Consider the following 20,587-nt stretch of genomic DNA (forward strand, 5'->3'; position numbering starts at 1 on the left):
TTTGCTCAGTGGTGGTGGCTCTGGACAGTCACTGAGCAGGGGGATCTCCATGAGAGAAGGTTCCAGCAAATGGGGAACCCTTAGAAGACCTTTAAAATGGTCCTAGGTAGGATCTTATATCCTGGCATCAGTTTCCCTCCTCGTCCTTGTCATTTTGTTGGAAGAGCATTCAAGAAGGACATTGGCTTTCAATGTAGGTTGGTAAAATGTTTAAAGAAGATGAAACCTTGTACCTCTGTTTTGTTTAATCTCCAGACCTTCCACACGGAGTGAGGTATATACATCTGGTATTTTCTCAGGCTAGTCTGTCTGGATGGCCTCTGACTGTTAAGAAGAAGCATGTAGAGTTGATGCTTTGTTCTTGCTACCACCGCTTGATTGCATTGCTTTATTGAGAACATCCATTTTTTTCTCACAGACATTTTGCACAGGGCCCTGTATGTGCCAGGCAATCAATAAATACTTGATTGATGGTTATCTTTTAAATGCAGATTCAACATTTAACATTCAAATATTGAAGTTGCCCTGTGCCAAAAAACAAAGAAGTCTCTGCTAGGAGAATGCTGCTTGGATACTTGGAGCTAGCTCCCCATAGGTCAATTGGTATGTGTGTGTTCTGCTTCTGTGCTTTAGCTTATGATGAATTTAACAACCACTAGACTATTAGTCAAATCACTTGTTTAATAGCCACCCAGAGAATTAGGATCTTCTAGGAGCTGGTGGGCAACCTAGAATCCTGAAATTCAGTTAAACTGTTTATTGAACGTTCCTTGAACCAGGCTTCTGGGTTGGGTGGTGGAGGGTGGGAGGTAGATTTCATTGGGTTGGCCAAAAAAGTAACATCTTACAGAAAAACCTGAACAAACTTTTTGGCCAACCAATACATATGCTAATGGTTCAGACTTAGTCCCTGTTCTCTGGGATCTTGTAGTGTACTGGGATTCATTGAAGAAGACTGATGACGTCCAGTTTGAGGAAGACACAGTTTGACAACTAGAAGAAATGTGTACTGGAGTTGGTTGGTAGTGCCTGGGAACACCAGGCTCCTTGAGGTACTGGGACAAGGAGGAGAAAAAGGAGATGTGTGAGTGGAGGGAATAGCAAGAAAGAATAGGGGCTGTGAGAAGGTAGATGTGGTCCCAGGGAAGTAGGGCTCTGTTCAGTAACATGTGCTGAGGTGGTTGGGTATATCATGAGGTCAGTGCATACCCAGCTCCATGTCCCACACTGTGTGAGACTGATGTTCATTATAATGAACCAGAGCCATTAAACAGTTTATGTTTCATATACAGAACTCCATTTACAGAGACAAACAAATGTAAGAAATATCCATACAGAAATGTGTAAGTATTTAAAAAGTTACTTTTCATCCAGAAGACCTTAATCTGCAAATACTTAACAAGGTCAGACATCATGGGGGATACAAGAAAAAAACATGTGTGTGCCTTTGAGCAGTTTGTTTAGCTGAGAAGACCAGACATATACAAATGAAAAGTTGACTCTTGTTACAAGGCAGTATAGGCCAATTGCTTATAGATAGCCACTGCCAGTGGACTCCAGGGGATGGCCAGCTCCCTGGGGCCTTGAACAGTCAGGAAAAGTTTCCAGGTTCTTGACTGGCCTTGGTGGTTGGCCAAGATTTAGGTTGGCCCAACATAATGCAAAATCTGCAGAAACGTTGTCTTTTGCCCTCTGAGAAGCTGCAGTGTCTGACCTGCTCTCATAAACTCCTCCCCAAAAAGGCTTGTGTGCTTAGCAGTAATAGATTGAACCATCGACTCCTTAAAGCACACCTGGTTGATAATTAGCTCAATCACATTGTGTTTCGGTCATTACCCTTGGATTTCCCAAGGATGAACTTAATTCATCTCCCACATTAAGGTGAGTGCCTGCATGACCAAAACTTGACTGAATACAATTTCTGTCTCTATTATGTCAATTTAATGCTGTGGTAGTTTTATTGCAAAATAGGTATTGGGTTACGATTTGCCACCCAAATATCTGCACGGAAATTGTTAATGTATGCTGTAAAAAGATCTCCAATGGCAAAAGGCTCTCTTTTTTCCTAAACAGTGCTTCATCTGCAGGAAGACAAAGAGGAAATGAGCTGAAACTCTGATTTGAGGAATTTAGAGTTGATAAGATCAACTGTTGTTTATTCAGAGACTACTTATTCTGGTTTTATAGCTTATAAACGTATAGATGATGGATACAGCCCCTTGCTTCCCAGGTTTTACAGAGCTTATTTTGTGTTTTAACCACACTTTCTTTGCCTCTGACCTGCTGCTGGATGTGAAGGGATAAACTGGTGGTGCATATGCTGTGTTACCAAAGTGGGAAGGGAAAGGGGTACCTTTATTATGTTGGATTACTAGCCAGGTGCCTGGAATGATCAAATCTACTCACTGGTTGCTTTTAAAAGGGAAAAATACAGATCTAATCATTTCTAGGAATGGTGCCAGGTGTCTGTACTAAGGCAACCCAACTCCAGAAGGCTATAAAAATAGCCCCCAAATAGTAGGTTCTGATTTCCCACTGAGCTGACCAATAAATCCAACAACCAGTTAATTAAAAATGCTGGGAGGGAACGTTCATTCTCCATTACTCACCTGTCCTTGTGAACACTCATTGGTTACAAATGGGAGGCTACAAGTTAGCGTTTCAATGTCCAGATTAGAAAACTTGCTCCTTCCTTTTTACAGTAACCTGGAGATATAAATGGCCTATGTGGTTGCCTGGTACTCCTACTTGGGTGTCAAGGTTTATTTGAAGCTAAAGTGATGTGAACCTTCTAAAGATGAGCCCAGTTCTTTTACTTGTCTCAGGACTTCCTGGAACCATCCAGAAGAGCATGTTTAGATAGACTACCTCATCTCTCCCTTGTTCAGGCTATGAGTTTTCTTATAGTCTGCCAAAACCTAATGCAAAACCTTCCTGTCCTGACTGCTGCTATAGGCAGGCTGTCATCATAGTCTAATATGCAAAGAAGATTGCATATTGTTGGACCTTTTAGAATTTCAACCTGATAAAACTTAAAAAAAAAGAATCAGTTTGTGAAGCAAGCAAGCAAAACCTTGGATGAAGTAGACCACCAGTACCATCCGAATCATCAAAGTCATTAAAAGGTACACAGAGAAAGTAGCAGAGAGAGTACTGGACTTGGAGTTGAAAGTTCTGAGTTTGAATCCTGACTGTACTATGTGGTCTCTTGGAGCTGAGCTCATCTGGAAAATGGGCATAATAGCACCTACTTCATGGAGTTATTATGAAGAATAAATGAGATCCTGTGTGTGAAAATGCGTGGCACTTAGTGGATGTCCAGTAAATATTATTTGAGTCTGAATTTGTTTCCACACTTAACGTCTTCTGTTGCCTTAGGTGGATACAGAAAGCACACGTTTACAGGGAGCTGAAAAGAGGAAAAGTGGTGGTGGTTAGGTGAAGGAGACCCAAACTCACTGAATACAACTTTGATCACCAGGAACCTTTTTTCCCAACACACCACTGTTGGTTGAATTATGTCTCTTGATGTTTTTTGCAGACTTTTTTTTTTTTCACTTAGAGGCATTTTGATAGAAAACAGAGAAAAGTAATGAAACTTGAGTTCTAGTTAGGGCTCTGCCACTTACAAGTCACTTTCCCTAAGGCTCACTTTCTTCTATCTAAAAAACATATTGGACTAGAGAAGCACTGTGATTCTCTGTTCACACCCTAAATTCATCGGGACTATTGGCTTTTGCATCTTTAATAATTGGAACTAGAAGTTTTTATGTAGAGTGAAAAGTTATGGGAGAGACTGCTGAGTCCAAGGGTACAGAAATTCAATAAGGAAGAAACTTCTCTTGCAAGTGAGCAGTAATCAGGAGGCCTGATTGCGATGGATATACAGATTGCTTTTATTCATGCTTTTGAGCTGTGTTATGAGCGTGTGTTCGGTTCCAGACCTTGCTAAAGCTGAAGCTCTTATGTGATTTGCTGTGCATTAGCAGGATATGAATGATTAATTCTGCTTATACTTGATCATGAAGACCACAAACTGGGGCCTAATGCATCCCATTTTCTCCTTCAAAATAGGTTTGTAAATTGTTGTCAGGGCCCAGCTACCAACCTTCTAAATAACACCTTTATCTATTGCTGCCTGAGATTTCTTTAATAAGGAATGGCAGAGGAACTCAGAATCACATTATATGAGAAAAAGTTGAGAGAACTAGAATTTTTTAGCTTGGGAAATTTGAGTTTCATGGGGCCACGCTGGCTGATAGAAAAAGCATGAAGGTTTCTCAAGTCAAAGTAGCATTAAACTAATTGTGTGTGTGTGTGTGTGTGTGTGTGTGTGTGCGTGTGTGTGTGTGTGTGTGTGTGGTTTTGGTGTGGAAGGAGGCAAACTAGGATTAGTGGAGGAGAGCCATAGGGAGATATAGCTTTCTCAAGCCAGGCAATAACTTTCCAGCAATCTAAGTTGCCCAAAGAGGGAACAGGCTACCTCAAGGAGGTGGCAAAATTCCCACCAGCAGTTCCAGTTTATAATCCTAGCTGAAGTAAACAATTAGTCTCTTCAAACGGAAGTTGGACTCTGTTTTCTGGAGTAGATCTGTGGTGACCCAATGTTCTGGTGATGTCTCCACTACACTGTGAACACTTCCAGGGCCCAGACTATGTCTCATTGGTGTCCTCAGCACCTAGCATAGGGCCTGGTCATAGAAGGAGCTCAGAGAATGTTTGTTGATGGATTGATTGATTGAAATTGCACTTGCAAGTAACCAGTAGATGCTTTTGGTCCCTAGATCAAGTGTGTTAAATTGATTTCCATGTAACTACAGTGTCCCCGCTTTTCTTCAGGTGTTTGTATGCATTTCACTCACAGAAATCCACCCCTTATCAACTCGTCATTGTTAGAGAACTAAAGTAGTTCCATCAGCACAAGGCCCTTCTATACCAATATGGAAGAGAGGAGAAATGTAATTTTAATATTGGGTAAGCATTATTAGAGTCACATGCATGTAAGGTAGCACAAAAATGACTACAATGTCCGGAAAGAATTTCATGCATTTTGATGGAGAAAACGTTTATACAGAAAAGTAGAAGAGAGAACAATTTAAATCTTCTCTTGTTTCCTTGAGAGATAAGAGGATGTACCTTGTGTTCATCTTGTGTATACCCAGAGACCTCTGAGCTAATTCTGAAGGGAAGTATTTGTAGTTCCAAGGGTTAGAGGCCCATGAACAAGCATTATAAGACCAAAGGGTCGAGACTTTTTATCAGACCTATTATGTTCCCAAGGAGATACCCTAAAGAAAGGAAGATGAGTAGGCAGGGACTTCCCTCCTCAACAAAAATTTCATCATTTTAGTCTTACATCACCTGGCGTGATTGGATAGCAGGTGTTCTTGGTATTGTCAAGCTTCCTGAGGGTTAACTCATTTGTCGGGTAAAACGTCTTCCCTACAAGATGCCATTGCATTGGAGCTATAAGCCTGCCTCTCATTACTTTATTGGTTCAGTCTATAATTACTAGGTTTTTGTTTGTTTTTTGTTTGTTTGTTTTTTGTAACTTTTGGCCGCACCGCGGCATGCAGCATGTTAGGTCCCCGACCAGGGATCGAACCCCCAGCCCCTGCAGTGAAAGCGCTCAGTCTTAACCACTGGACCATATAATTACTATTAAAATTTTTTTTAAAATTTATTTCTTTTATTTATTTATCTTTGGCTGCACTGGGTCTTTGTTGCAGCGCGCGGGTTTTCTCTAGTTGTGGCAAGCGGGGGCTACTCTTTGTTGTGGTGCTCGGGCTTCTCATTGCGGTGGCTTCTCTTGTTGCGGAGCATGGGCTCTAGGCGCACAGGCTTCAGTAGTTGAGGTGCGTGGGCTCAGTAGTTGTGACTCGCGAGCCCTAGAGCGCAGGCTCAGTAGTTGTGGCGCACGGGCTTCGTTACTCTGCAGCATGTGGGATCTTCCCAGACCAGGGCTCGAACCCGTATCCCCTGCATTGGCAGGCGGATTATTAACCACTGCGCCACCAGGGAAGTCCCTAGTTTTTTAAATAAAGCACTTTGAATGTTGCCTCATAAAAATAAGTGGAAATGATATTAAAGGACTAAACAGGCTAAACCTAATGGGAAAATGCAATCTTCTTCCCCAAATACCTCACAGGTATCACAATGGCTTTAGAAATTATTGAGAAATGACAGAAACCCCCAAAATATAATTTGATTAGAAACCTCAGAAGATACTGATGGCTCTCTGAAAGACTGGGCCCTGAGAAATATTTGGGCTAGTATCTAATAAAGTAAAGATGCATATGAATCTTTGGTCGTGTTTGGCTGGTGACTTTTATGACCGTGGCTTTTACCTAACCTAACCTGCACCCTGCTGGCAACAATTTTCCTAACTAGCCACTTGTGTGGACACTTTTATTCCTCTCTGTGGTGTGTAAAGTTCTTCACAGGGACTTCCTAGGCATTTCTCCCCAAGTATTCAGATAGGAAGCTTTTGCGGGTAGTTTATCTCCCTCTTTCCAGCTTGTCCTTCCCTCTCTTTAGGTGTGGCATGGCTTGAGGGTGTCATCATAGGAATACTGCTGTTGAGCCACCCTGGTCACCATTTAGAAAAAAAATCCAAGCATCCTGTTTGGACAGATTGTAAGCTGTGACATTAGACCTTCCTGGTATGTAGAATAGCTTTCATCACTCTCCCACCCCATTCAACAAGGTTAAAGGTCTCAGGAAGGTATTTGACTTGTGGCTCAAACTTGCCCTCACTGCTGAGCAATGATGGGTCTTTTTGCTTGAACCACTTAGGAGGTGCCCATGGGAGAAGCATACCAGAGAGGAGAAGTGAAGAGCAAAAATGACTTCATTGCAGCATTTGAAATGAAGAGGGCACCAACGGGAAAGCAGAATGTACACTGAAGGCTTTGCCTTTAGTCTTTTAAAAAAAGTTCTGCTCAGGAAGTGAAATGGTGTTTAGTGGTGTTTTGTTCAGAGACAGTAGAAGGAATCTGAAAAAGCGATGTAATTTATATGAGATGAGAAGACCCTTAGAGGCAGGGACTAATGTCCCTTCTGCCATTTCTGTCTTGACCCAGGATCTGGCATTTTGAGTGGTAACACTACAGGTAACCTTACTGACTATTGAAAACTGTTGTATACTTTCGTGTTAAAAAATTGTGTGTGTGTGTGTGTGTGTATTACCCAAAAAAGTATTCTGGGGACTTCCCTTGTGGTCCAGTAGTTAAGACTTCGCCTTCCAATGCAGGGGGTGAGGGTTCCATCCCTGGTCTGTGAGCTAAGATCCCATATGAACAGAAGCAATATTGTAACAAGTTCAATAAAGACTTTAAAAATGGTCCACAAGAAAAAAAAAATCTTAAAAAGAAAAAAGCATTCTGTCCTTTCTGGATCTTGTAATATATAAATAATAAACCTACAGGTGTTCATGATATTAACATTTTTATGCCAACGTTAAGAAGTCTCAGTCTAGGTGATTCCTAGCTAAACTATTTATTTAGATGATCTCGCTAGTGGTTGCATACCATTCAGAATATTCTCAAAAGAAAATTAATTTTAGTTCATTTTAAGAATTTTCGGGGGGGCTGTGTTGGGTCTTCGTTGCTGTGTGCGGGCTTTCTCTAGTCGCGGTGAGCGGGGGCTCCTCTTCGTTGTGGTGCGTGGGCTTCTAATTGCGGTGGCTTCTCTTGTTGTGGAGCACGGGCTCTAGACGTGCGGACTTCAGTAGTACTGGCACATGGTCTCAGTAGTTGTGGCGCACGGGCTTAGTTGCCCCACAGCATGTGGGATCTTCCCGGACCAGGATTGAACCTGTGTCCCTTACATTGGCAGGCGGATTCTTAACCACTGGACCACCAGGGAAGTCCAAGAAATAATTTTTTTACATTAAGAGCTTAAAATTTTTGCATAACCTTTAAGCAAACAATGATGTGCCTCAGAATTTTTAAAATAATAGCTTTATTGAGATAAAATTCATCCTTTTAAAGTGTACAATTCAGTGGTTTTTAGTATATTCGCATGGTTATGCAGCTATCACTACTGTCTAATTTCAGAATCTTTTCATTAACCCCGAAGAAAGCTTACATCCATTAGCAGTCCTTCCCCATTCCCTATCAACCATTGGTTGTCCCTGGCAACCATTATTCTACTTTCTGTCTTTATGGGTTTGCCTATTCTGAACATTTTGTGTAAGTGGAATCATACAATATTTGTCCTTTCCTATCTGACTTCTTTCACTTAGCATAATGCTTCCAAGGTTCATCCATGTTTTAGCATGTATCAGAACTTCAGTCCTTTTTATGGCTGAATAATATTCCACTATATGGATATACACATTTTATTTATCCATTTATCAGGGTTGTTTCCCTTTTCTGCATGCCCAGGAATTTGTCCTGGGGAAATAACCAAGTAGGTGCATAAAGAATTAGTTATAAGGATATAGTTAGAATATATATGTATATAGTGTGTGTATATATATATATATATATATATATATATATATATATATACTATATATATATATAGAATATATATAGGATATATATATATATAGTTAGAATATGTAAATAAAGAATATAGTTATATTCATTGTGACATTATACAAGTGAAAAACTGGAAATAACCTGAATCTCCAATATTAAGGGATTGGTTCAATTATGGGATATTTATATGATGGAATACTGTACAGTTCTTAAAATGCTGCTGAAAAAGAATTTAAAATGACACAGGGGGCTTCCCTGGTGCACAGTGGTTAAGAATCTGCCTGCTAATGCAGGGGACCCGGGTTCGGGCCCTGGTCCGGGCAGATCCCACATGCCGTGGAGCAACTAAGCCCGTGCGCCACAACTGCTGAGGCTGTGCCCTGGAGCCCGTGAGCCACAACTACTGAGGCCCGGTGCCTGGAGCCCGTGCTCCGCAACAAGACCACAATGAGAAAGAAGCCTGCTCCCCGCAACTAGGGAGGGCCTGCGCTCAGCAATGAGGACCCAATGCAGCCAAAAATAAATAAATAAACAAACAAATAAATAGATAAAATTTAAATAAATAAATAAATAAAACGACAGGAAAATGCTGACAACTTATTATTAAGTGACAAAATAGTACATAAAGTGTGATCCCATTTTTATTTAAACATGTATTTAATATGCATAGAAATAAGGCTGGAATCACAGATAACAGAAAACAGTGGTTTTCTCTGGATGATGGGATTATGGAGGTTTTATTTTCTTCTTTTTTTCATCTATGTTTTCTAATTTTTAAAAAATTATATCATAATTATTTATTGAGTACTAGTATGTGCCAGACATTTTATGGTGTATGTACATGTATTTTGTAATAAGGAAATTAAAAATCAATGTCATTTTTTAAAACAATCTAAAAGGGAGTGTGGGGCGGTCATGTATTGTGTTCACACACATAGGCATACACCAGCTTCTGGAGATGTGACAGGATCTTACAAGCAGCACTAGGGTATTATGCTTGAACTCCAGATAGATTAAGATATACTGATAATGGCATATTTATCAGATAAGAAAGACACTGAGTCACTTTTTTGAAGCAGTTCTGTGCATTTCTGTTTTCTCAATGGAATGTCTAGCTATTCTTTCCCTACAGGAAGTGATTGGAAGTGGAATGCAAAGTTTATTTCCACCTACATGGTCTGACATTTTGACATTTCCTGAACTGCAGGATGTTTGAGCACAAACAATTTGGCTTTTACTGAAAAAATTAATTATACTGCCACTTTCACATAGTGATGGGCCTTTGTAAGAGGACGAAGCTATTCAGGTGGGGAAAAATGAGATGGTGAGCAGGCTGACAGTAACATAAAGGTCTTGTGTCTGGGGAAAAGCACCTCATTAAGCACTGATTATCAGCCCTGTGTAAACTCTTTCAGAAAGTGTTACTACATTCCGCGCCACTGTTGAGCGGAGGAAACTTAAATCTGTGTTACATTTACATCATAAATGAGATTTGTGTATTCTAATAATAGGCTGGTCTTGCCTTTGGGTGCATCAGTACACAGAAACTTGTTCAGTTGCTCTGACTGGCTTGTCACATCAAGCCAGTCGTTTGTGTGTTGACATACAACCCTTCTGACTGCCTGTTGGGAGGTGAAGACAATTTGGTCCAACAGGAAATATGTATACTTGAGTTACTTTTGTGGGCAGGATGTAGCGTAGAGTGGAGGTTGAGATTTCTGAGTGTAGTCAGACCAACCTGAGTTCTAATTGCTGACTAGATTGAGGCTCTGCGAGCCTCAATTTTCTCATCCATAGAATGGGAATGATAATATTTGTCTCACAGGGTTGATGCACAGATTAAATGAAGTAATCCTTTCAATGCACTCAGCATATTGCCTGGTACATTGTAAGAGCTCAATAAACTTTTATACTTTTAATGAGTATGCGAAGGAATTTTAAGAGGAAAATTGAGAAAATTCTGTTATTTTTCTTTTTTCCCTCTTCAGTACATTCTCAACTTTCCCGTTCCTTATTTTTTTTGCCTAAAGTGGATTGTTAAAATTTCTAAAACGTAAAATTTTTATTTATTTATTTATTTATTTTTGGCGGTACGTGGGCCTCTCACTGTTGTGGCCTCTCCTGTTGCGGAGTACAGGCTCCGGATGTGCAGGCTCAGTGGCCATGGCTCATGGGCCCAGCCGCTCCGCGGCATGTGGGATCTTCCCAGTCTGGGGCACAAACCCGTGTCCCCTGCGTCGGCAGGTGGGCTCTCAACCACTGCGCCACCAGGGAAGCCCCAAAACGTAAAATTTTAAATGTAGGCTTTCAGGTTATTTTATAGCACAATGATGAAATCCTGACATTGGCATGTAACAAAACAAAATGCACAAAGACGTATAGCACTCATACCCAACAAAGCTTATGCTGAGTAATCATGAAATCTTATCTACTTATAGTCATCTAATTTTTGCTTTTTTCTTCTCAGCCTTTCATAATGATAAGCATATATCTAGATTTTAAAAGATTTGGCCTCTTAAAATATAAGGCTTTTGTGGGGTTTTCTATAATTCTCCCCAGAACACAAGTCTATTAGTGCATTCCTTTCCCCCTCTAACTTGCTGCTTTTAATCTGTTTGGGGCTCAAAAACTAGGTTACAAAACTTATCATGGCTCCGGGTAAATGAAAAGTATTCAACTCTGAATGAGGGCTTGGGTTGGAGGGAGAGGGATCTACATTTTTGCTGCTGAGATACCTTTTCTTTGATTATATTCTGATTTTTCTCTATCTCTAGCCACTGAGGATAATCTATAAGGGAAAACCAAATAATATTTCTCAGTAAAATGTGTGACCCTGTTAACATAGGAGAGGAATGTTCTTTGACTCACTAAAAGGAACCATTCAGGAAACTACATGTAATGACTCTATGACAGATAACCCAACACTGCAGTGAATTGTTACATTGGGTCAGGTATTGCCAGGATCACCACAAATAAGCTTTCCAAAAGTGATAGGTGATGTGGAGTCAAATATCTAGGGGAGGGGGAATATTTGAAATTAAGTCAAATGACATGTTTACAAGAATAAAATATTTAGTGCTGTGATATTGTCATCTTGATAGACAAAGGGGAAATATTTCTATCCAAAATAATCTGGTTGATATTTGACAATAGAGAGTAGTCAGGATGGCAGGCTACTGGTTTTTTTTGTTTTTGTTTTTGTTTGTTTTTGCGGTACGCAGGCCTCTCACTGTCGTGGCCTCCCCCGTTGCGGAGCACAGGCTCCGGATGCGCAGGCTCAGCGGCCATGGCTCACGGGCCCAGCCACTCCGCGGCAAGTGGGATCCTCCTGGACCAGGGCACGAACCCGTGTCCCCTGCATCGGCAGGCGGACTCTCAACCACTGCGCCACCAGGGAAGCCCCAGGCTACTGTTTTGAGAGTAAACTAAAAGGACCAGAAAGCACCCAATTTAGGTGTGAATAAAATTTTGACTTTGTGATTTGTGCCTTTCCTAATTTGACGTGATCAATGAACAGTTCATCTCTGATATCTTTCAGTGAATTTTCTTGGATTATGGTTTACGTGGAACATTGATTGGGCTTTCAAGTGAATGCCAGATGCAAACTTTGACAGTTGTATATTTACATACAAATGGCTTATAATTTTCATTAAGGAAGATTCCTGTCCTGAAGAACCCCTGCCCGGGGTTCTCTCTGTAGATACACAGTTACAACGTTGTAGCTGGGACCTTGCAGTCAACATCTATTGGCTGTGTAATTTGGGGCAAGTTGCTTAATCTCAGTGTCCCAGTTTCCTGGTATGTATAATGGAATGGGTAACAACCAATTCAAAGGGTTGCTATAAAGATTAAATAAGAGAATATGTGCCAAGCACCTAGTACCGTGCTTGCACATCGTAGAAATCCATAAGTTAATATTACTAAAGCTAGGCTTGGCTTTGATGATTGGCTAAGGAGACATCCAGCAAGTGCGCTAGCTGTGTCTTTTTCTTGTGATTTGTTAAATCTCTTGAAGGCCCAGGGGCTCCTTGCAGTCTAGAGGAATGAGACTCTGTGGGAAGTGAAGACAGCCTGCTTGCAGAAAACTGATAGGCAATGATAATGGAGTATTCTTGACTCGCCAAAATGAAAACTTCTTAAGGCAATCGCTAAATGTAGTTAGAGGCTGTTTATTTCTTTTGCTAGCGAAACCTTGCTATTTGGTGCCTCACATCTCTCTCTTCCTCAGGATATAGTCTTTTATTTTATTATTATTATTTTAAAAAATATTTATTTATGTATTTATTTGGCTGCGTCAGGTCTTAGTTGCAGCATATGGGACCTTTTAGTTGCGGCATGTGGGATTTAGTTCCCTGACCAGGGATGGAACCCAGGCCCCTTGCATTGGAAGGGTGGAGTCGTAGCCACTGGACCACCAGGGAAGTCCCAGGATATAGTCTTTTAGATGAGGACCTATGGAAACTTTTCATGACTCTGGGATCTCAGTGAGCTCTGGACCAGAGTCTTAATAAAGTTCGTCTATGAATGAGCCATCATTGCCATAATAAAGACTCACTAATCACTGTTGAAAGCCACAGGTTAATTATTGCATAAGCATTGTATAATGTAGTTTCAGGAACTAAATAATTAAAAAATTTAAAAGACCATTTAACATATCTTTGACACAGAGCCAGAAAGTAGAAGACAACCTTACTTTAATCATTTAGCAGGGATTTAACAACCCATGCAACACATATCTGAAGCAGTTAGTATATTATTGTTGCAGTGTTGAAGAACAACATTTCCTCGGGACAAATGGAATTCAGTAATGAAAGCTAAAATTGAATACAAATGGGGGGGTTACTGGGGGAAGAATATCGGTAATGAGTACCTTACAAGTGTTCAGAATTTGAATGCCTAGATTCTAGAACATATCCCAATCCACTTTTTTTTTTTTTAAAGAAGATGTTGGGGGTAGGAGTTTATTAATTAATTTATTTATTTTTGCTGTGTTGGGTCTTTGTTTCTGTGCGAGGGCTTTCTCTAGTTGTGGCGAGCGACGGGCCGCTCTTCATTGCGGTGCGCGGGCTTCTCACTATTGCAGCCTCTCTTATTGCGGAGCACAGGCTCCAGATGCACAGGCTCAGCAGTTGTGGCTCACGGGCCTAGTTGCTCCGCGGCATGTGGGACACGAACCCGTGTCCCCTGCATTAGCAGGCAGATTCTCAACCACTGCACCACCAGGGAAGCCCCCCCAATCCACTTTTAATTTCTACCCCAATATAATTGCTTAAAAGATTTCTTCAGCTTAATGGCCCTCTCTTTCATGCTCTTGTCCTTCAACTTAAATTACTTATATTCTATAAAACCTGACTTTATATTCCCCTATCCCATTCTGTGTTCTTTCAGTACATATACATTCAGTATATCTTGCATGTAAAATTCTGTCTAAGGGCAGGATGGCAATAATGACCACATTGTATTAAAACCTCATTTAAACAAACGCCTACCACAAAACCTGCAGAGTTTTGATTTGGCCATGCTAAGCTGGGTACTGTAGAAGCTTGTACAAATGAAGGGATAGGGAAGATTGTACAAAAGAGGCTGTTTTGCTGATTCCAGAGCAGTGGTGTTTGTAAGTAAATACCTCTATAACCTTCTACTGTAATTGTATTGGAAAACAATACAAGTGGGATCTATAAGTATTAAAAGGTCCATAATAAAGGCACAGTCAGAATAAAGGTATTCTTAACCTTTTGCAGGTTTTTAAATTTGTTTAAAAGGTGATTAGGGAAGGGCTTTAGATACACATATTCATATATATATGTATGTACATATACACACACACACACATATTTCTAAATTTAGACTAGCAGACTGTGAAGGCATTTAGAGCAAAGTTCAGAATCTGTCTTTCAGTAAATGATGGCTCAGCTTGAGACATTTTGTCGGACCTAGGGATCTGTTTTAGCAGAAGATGGGTATGATCTTAGGCCATCTGGAGAAGGGAAAGTGGGAGCAGCTGTGGAAAAATCTATTTGTGTTACCTTACCTACTGGGAGTCAGACTGGAAATAAGGCTCTCAAGGGATTGGATAGTCCTTCCTCCACTATGCATCCTGCCTCTGAGCAGGACATCTTCCCATTTGACCCAGTCCTGTGCATTGTTCCCTTCCTGTGTGCACAATTTGCCCAAGGTCACCTGATGAGTTAATGGCAGAGCTAGACAGTAATTCTCTATAGGCAAAGACTTGGTGTGTGACTTTGCTCATGTTTAGGGGCAAAGTTGGTGGGCACAATTTAGTTTCTCAGTAAATGCTTGCTGACTGGTACCCCAAGGTCAACTCCTTGTTAATTAAATTGGCAGCTAAGCCACAAAGAGTTGTTTCAAATATCTGGTGGCCATTTAAATGGAAATCAAGCAAAATTATTTTTCTTTCATTCTAGGGGAAAGAAAGGATGATGCATCTAAACACGTCCAAAGGTATAAAAAGCACGTTTTTTGAAGAGCAGGTCCAAGGTCCAGTGTCTTTGAGGAGCGAAAATAGACAAATACAAGCAGGATTTAAGGGCCGTTTTGCTCAGTAGCACCTAGAAACAATTTTAGTCAAGGTCCAGATTTAAATGGCTGTTAGCCAGGTCAAGCTAGAGATTAGGAAAGGTGGCAGATGAAATCAACTCAGGGTCTGGCACCAGTTACAAAAGGAAGCAGGTCATTGGGTTGTGTTTATAGAGGAAAGAGAATGGATTGTAAGATTGTTATCACTGGAATCATGGTGGGGGGAGGGGGAGACCCTCATTTGAAGCCTTGGCCCCCAGACTAAAGGAGCCCAGAGTGCTTTAAGGACTCATAATAATTGGCCATACATTCCACCGGAAGAAGCCCTGCCTCTGGCTACATCCCTCTGCCTTGAAGAAACGGAAAAGGAGGGGAGGGGCTGGGGAGGGCCCTCTGGCATCCTGTGAAGACATTTCTAAAGCATCTCCAGATTTTCCAGCCTAGTTTCAGGCTTTATACTGAAAACTGGCCCATCTTTAGAAGCCCCAGCTAACAACTTGGGGAAGAGTTTCTTTTACTGTTGCATCAGTAAGCAGTGGCATATGTAGTTTATATACAATCCGGATTTTTGGAGCTGGGTGATCTCCTTGTCCTTTGATGTAAATGTTTTGTACTGCTTTATAGTTTGCAGCAAACACTGTCCTTGACCCTAGAGGGAGAAAAAAAGAAGTAAATTCTTCACTTTGAGGATCCAGGTAACAATGAAAAGTAGAAAGTACAGTTTCACTAGCCAGAGGCCTTGGGTGTAGTTCACCCTGGTGAATCATACATGATGATCAACATGAATACAAGCAGCTAAGTAGTTTTCATTAGGATCCAATTAGTAGGTGATTTGGTTGCTAAATGTGTTTGCTAATTCATTAACAATTAGGTAAATTAAATTTAATGGAAATGATTTAAATCTGAAAATAAAATGCTGTACATATTAATTTTCACTTTATAGATTAAAATCCACTTGCTGCCTCCCCTGTCCCCTTCCTCCCTCTCTCTTTTAAATCGTACACAGTACACAGGCAATTAGAGCACGCAGGGTAGGTTGTTTTTCTCATTTAAAGTATTCTTTGCTCTGGAAATTGGTCCTCCAGTGGAGCATGTCTGTCTGTGTCTCTGGTTGAGTGTCAGCGACAAATGGTGCATGTGCACATAATACTGATGGGGATTCTTGGTGCACAGAGAGAACAGGAAAAGCCCTTTGCAATACTGTGAGGGATTCTGGAAGGTATTTTAGAATTTGAAGGGGCTTAAGGCTTGATTCCGCTGCTGATATTGAATTGCAGCATGACCAAATGATTAACAAACTTGTCTTTCTTGAAAAATCTCAGGGCAGAGAGGTTCTCAAATGATTGCAAATTGGTTAATGACTTTAAAAAGCATGTTTCTTGCTGCAAACAAGTAACTTTGCTGCATTTTCCTAAACAATTGGGTATGTTTAGAAGATAGCTATATAGATCAAGATATACTGAACTAGAAAGATTGTGTTACTTTTTTGGTAAATCTCAGAAAAAGCTCTACTGTTCAGGGTGATACTTTGAAGACTAGTACCTCAATTTATTTTAAATAACTTTATTTCAGTATTACTATCAGTGATTATAAAAGTTGCGACACATTCCAATTGTAACATTTTGGGTTGTTTTCATTATCTTTCTGACTTTTTTCTGATCTTTGAATAGATCTCATTTACAATTTCCTGGAAAAACAACCAGTCTTTTCCCATGGGGGATCACATTATATAATTTTCCCTCATTATCAAGTAGAAGATCGAGTTAGCAAAGCTAAACAGGTAGGCAAGGCAACCGTCAATGTCTATTGGTCTTTTCATTTTTAAACATCAGTATTCAAATGAGGAAGGTTGTTATTGTTGTAATCTATTCACTGTGTGAGAGTGAAAGCAATAAGATGCTGTCTGTGGGCCTTTGATCTTTACCAGGGAATGGTGAGAGAGAATATGTGGCCAAATGTGGTTGGTGACTTGCCAGGGTAGGTTCACATTTCTGAGAAACGGGCTGTGGTTGTACAGTTAACATCAGTATTTTGTTTTCAACTCATATTAATAGGTTGTTGAAAGTTCAAGTGAACATTGTTGAAGTTGAGTGAGTGAAAAATTATTTAATAGCGTCTGTTAAGTATAAGAGGAGATCATTCACTGCTAGCTTCCATCAGGATATCTAATTTCTCCTTGAGGACCTGACCCGATTTTCTATCATATGAGGGTCAGATTACCATTTACCTCAAAGTCAGCTACTGTGCTCATAAAAGTTGTGTTTATTTTCTCTCTCTCAGCTATTTGGCCGTAAACATTGGGTTAGAAGCATCATTGGATTTTTGTCCTCCTCTTACAGTGCTTTGACTTCGTGGACTTGTCCTGCTTTCTCCCTTACCTTTACATTCAATTTTATGGGATAGTACAGAAAAATCTTCATAAAAGGAAATGGTTGATGACTTTTATCTTTTTAAAGAGTTTAAACTATGAAAAAAGGGATAGTGTTTGAGTCAAACAAGGTAGTGATAGTTGGTTCAAAAAATGATAAGGATGCTAATAAGAATTGTATTCTTGTTTTTCTTTAAAAATATATAGATCAAGGGCTTCCCTGGTGGTGCAGTGGTTGAGGGTCCACCTGCCGGTGCAGGGGACGCGGGTTTGTGCCCCGGTCCGGGAAGATCCCACATGCCGCAGAGCGGCTGGGCCCGTGAGCCATGGCCGCTGCGCCTGCACGTCCGGAGCCTGTGCTCCGCAATGGGAGAGGCCACAACAGTGAGAGGCCTGCGTAGAGGAAAAAAAAAAAATATATATATATATATAGATAGATAGATAGATAGATAGATCAATTCATTGGATTGTCCTTACTGTTTCCATTCATCAGCCTTCTCAATTGATCATTTGACTGATAGACCTCTCAATATCACCAATTCTTGAATTTTCATTTAGGTGTTACAGAGATAATCACTGAGTTGTTTGATTTTGCATTTGAAGCATGCTCTGTAGAAGTTTGCATTCTATACATAGATAGACTAAACCTTTAAAAAGCCATAGATGGAAATTTGGGTAATTTTCTTATCACTCAGGATGGGGGAGGGGATGGGGAGGCAAAGCACTTAATCCTATGCAGATAATTTACTGATGTCTCAGTTTTAAAATGTCTCCCTAAATGTACTGTGGCCCTTTCTCTTTGAGGTTTTTTCAGTCCAACAAAGCACAGTAATCCACTGAACACATTTAAAAATTCTGTCATTTATACCTCTAATTTGTTTATTTTTTATTTTTTATTGGAGTATAGTTGCTTTACAATGTTGTGTTAGTTTCTGCTGTACAGCAAAGTGAATCAGCTATACGTATGCATATATTCCCTCTTTCTTAGATTTCCTTCCCATTTAGGTCACCACAGAGCACTGAGTAGAGTTCCTGTGCTCTACAGTAGGTTCTCATTAGTTATCTATTTTATACATAGTAGTGTACATATGTCAATCCCAGTCTCCCAATTCATCCCACCTCCCCTTTCCACCTTGGTATCCTTAAGTTTGTTCTCTACATCTGTGTCTTTCTTTCTGCTTTGCACATAAGTTCATCTGTACCATTTTTCTAAATTCCACATATAAGTGATATTATACGATATTTGTTTTTCTGACTTACTTCACTCTGTATGACAGTCTCTAGGTCTATCCACATCTCTGCAAAGGGCACTATTTCATTCCTTTTTATGGCTGAGTAATAATCCATTGTATATGGGTGCCACATCTTCTTTATCCATTCCTCTGTTGATGGAATCTCTACTTTCTATATGTGCCTTGTATACTCCCATTTTCCTACATTTTGCCCAGTGGACATTTGACTTTTGTATAATTTTCTAGTATTACTCTCTTCTCTAGCAGTTTATAGGTTCTAAGTTTGTCTTATGGACTGGAGGCCTTGCCAGTGATGAGAGATAGGTGAATGTACCGCATCCTCATTTGTCATACTTACTGAACAGAACACTTCTTCACTTGACTCCTGCAGCCATATGGACATTTTAGCTGTGTATCTAACTGGGCAAAGTAGTGGCACGTCTTTTCCCATCTTAGAAAACCAAGATGTTGTATAGCTAAAATAACTCTAGGGAGTTTTCAACAGATTCTGACCCATATTATTAGGTACTATGTATAGAATGAGAAGAAAAGAAGTACATTTGGGGGGTGGAAAAGTCAATCAAAGCCAACAGAAGGAACTTTCTCAGTGCAGTTCTTTGCAGAAACAATTTTTTTTTTTTTTTTTTTTTTTTTTTGCGGTACACGGGCCTCTCACTGTTGTGGCCTCTCCCGTTGTGGAGCCCAGGCTCTGGACGCACAGGCTCAGCAGCCATGGCTCATGGGCCCAGCCGCTCCGCAGCATGTGGGATCCTCCCGGACCGGGTCACGAACCCGTGTCCCCTGCATCGGCAGGCGGACTCTCAACCACTGCACCACCAGGGAAGCCCAGAAACACTTTTTTTTTTTTTTGGTATGTGCTCCAAAGTTGAATTACTTAATTTTTGTCTGTTGACAGTGAGGATTTGAACTTCTCTAACAGTAATAGTATGATCTTATTCTTGTAATATTATCTTAGAATTTACAAGTATACTTTCACAAATATCTCATATAGTTTCCAAAATAGTGGTTGAGAGGCAATATTACTTAAAATTCTTTTTTCTGATTATAAGTGCAATGCATGTTTTTTAAAGAAAATTTGAAAATGGTAAGTATAAAAAAACAATAAAAATCATCCATAATTCCTTCTAAAGATAACAATGGTTCAATAGTTCATATCTTGGCTTATTTCCCTCCAGTCTTTTCTCTTTGCAAATGTGTGTTTGTATTACAGTTTGCATTATGTTGTACATACTGTTTTTTTAAAATTTATTTATTTTTGGCTGCATTGGGTCCTTGTTGCTGTGCGCGGGCTTTCTCTAGTTGTGGAGAGTGGGGGCTACTCTTCGTTGTGGTGCGCGGGCCTCTCACTGAGGTGGCCTCTCTTGTTGCGGAGCACGGGCTCTAGAGTGCAGGCTCAGTAGTTGTGGCACATGGGCTCAGCAGCTGTGACTCATGGGCTCTAGAGCACAGGCTCAGTAGTTGCGGAGCACGGGCCCAGTTGCTCCGTGGCATGTGGGATCCTCCCAGACCAGGGCTTGAACCGTGTCCCCTGCCTTAGCAGGTGGATTCCCAACTACTGCACCACCAGGGAAGCCCATACATACTGTTTTGAAACCCACTTTTCTGCTATTTATTTATTGTGAAACTTCTAGTTCACTAAGTATTTTTCTAAATACTGCATAGTTTCCATTGTATGGATATAGACTAATTTATTTGGACTTGATCATCTATTTGGATTGTTTCTGACTTTTCCAATAAGAGCTCATGCTGTGATTAACATTCCGGTACATAAATATTTGGGTGCATTTCTGATTCTTTGATCAGGATAAATTCTTAAAATTTCAGGATTACTGGGTCAAAAAACATGCATGAAGTTGTAAAATTCTTTGATGTGTTTTCCAAATTACACTTTGAAAAGTTGTTTCTGTTTAGTCACACCAACGTTGTATAAGTAAAAAACAGTT

The 20,587-nt window shown here is 40.3% G+C and overlaps 1 protein-coding gene across 1 annotated transcript in view; it reads left to right on the forward strand.

Annotated features, from left to right (window-relative positions):
- Positions 1–20,587, forward strand: part of GPC3 (glypican 3) — a 435,634-nt gene that overhangs the window by 78,814 nt on the left and 336,233 nt on the right. The gene's annotated exons all lie outside the window — the stretch shown is intronic.

The sequence above is a fragment of the Mesoplodon densirostris genome, chromosome X (genome assembly GCF_025265405.1).
Source record: "Mesoplodon densirostris isolate mMesDen1 chromosome X, mMesDen1 primary haplotype, whole genome shotgun sequence".
Classification (NCBI taxonomy): Eukaryota; Metazoa; Chordata; class Mammalia; order Artiodactyla; family Ziphiidae; genus Mesoplodon; species Mesoplodon densirostris.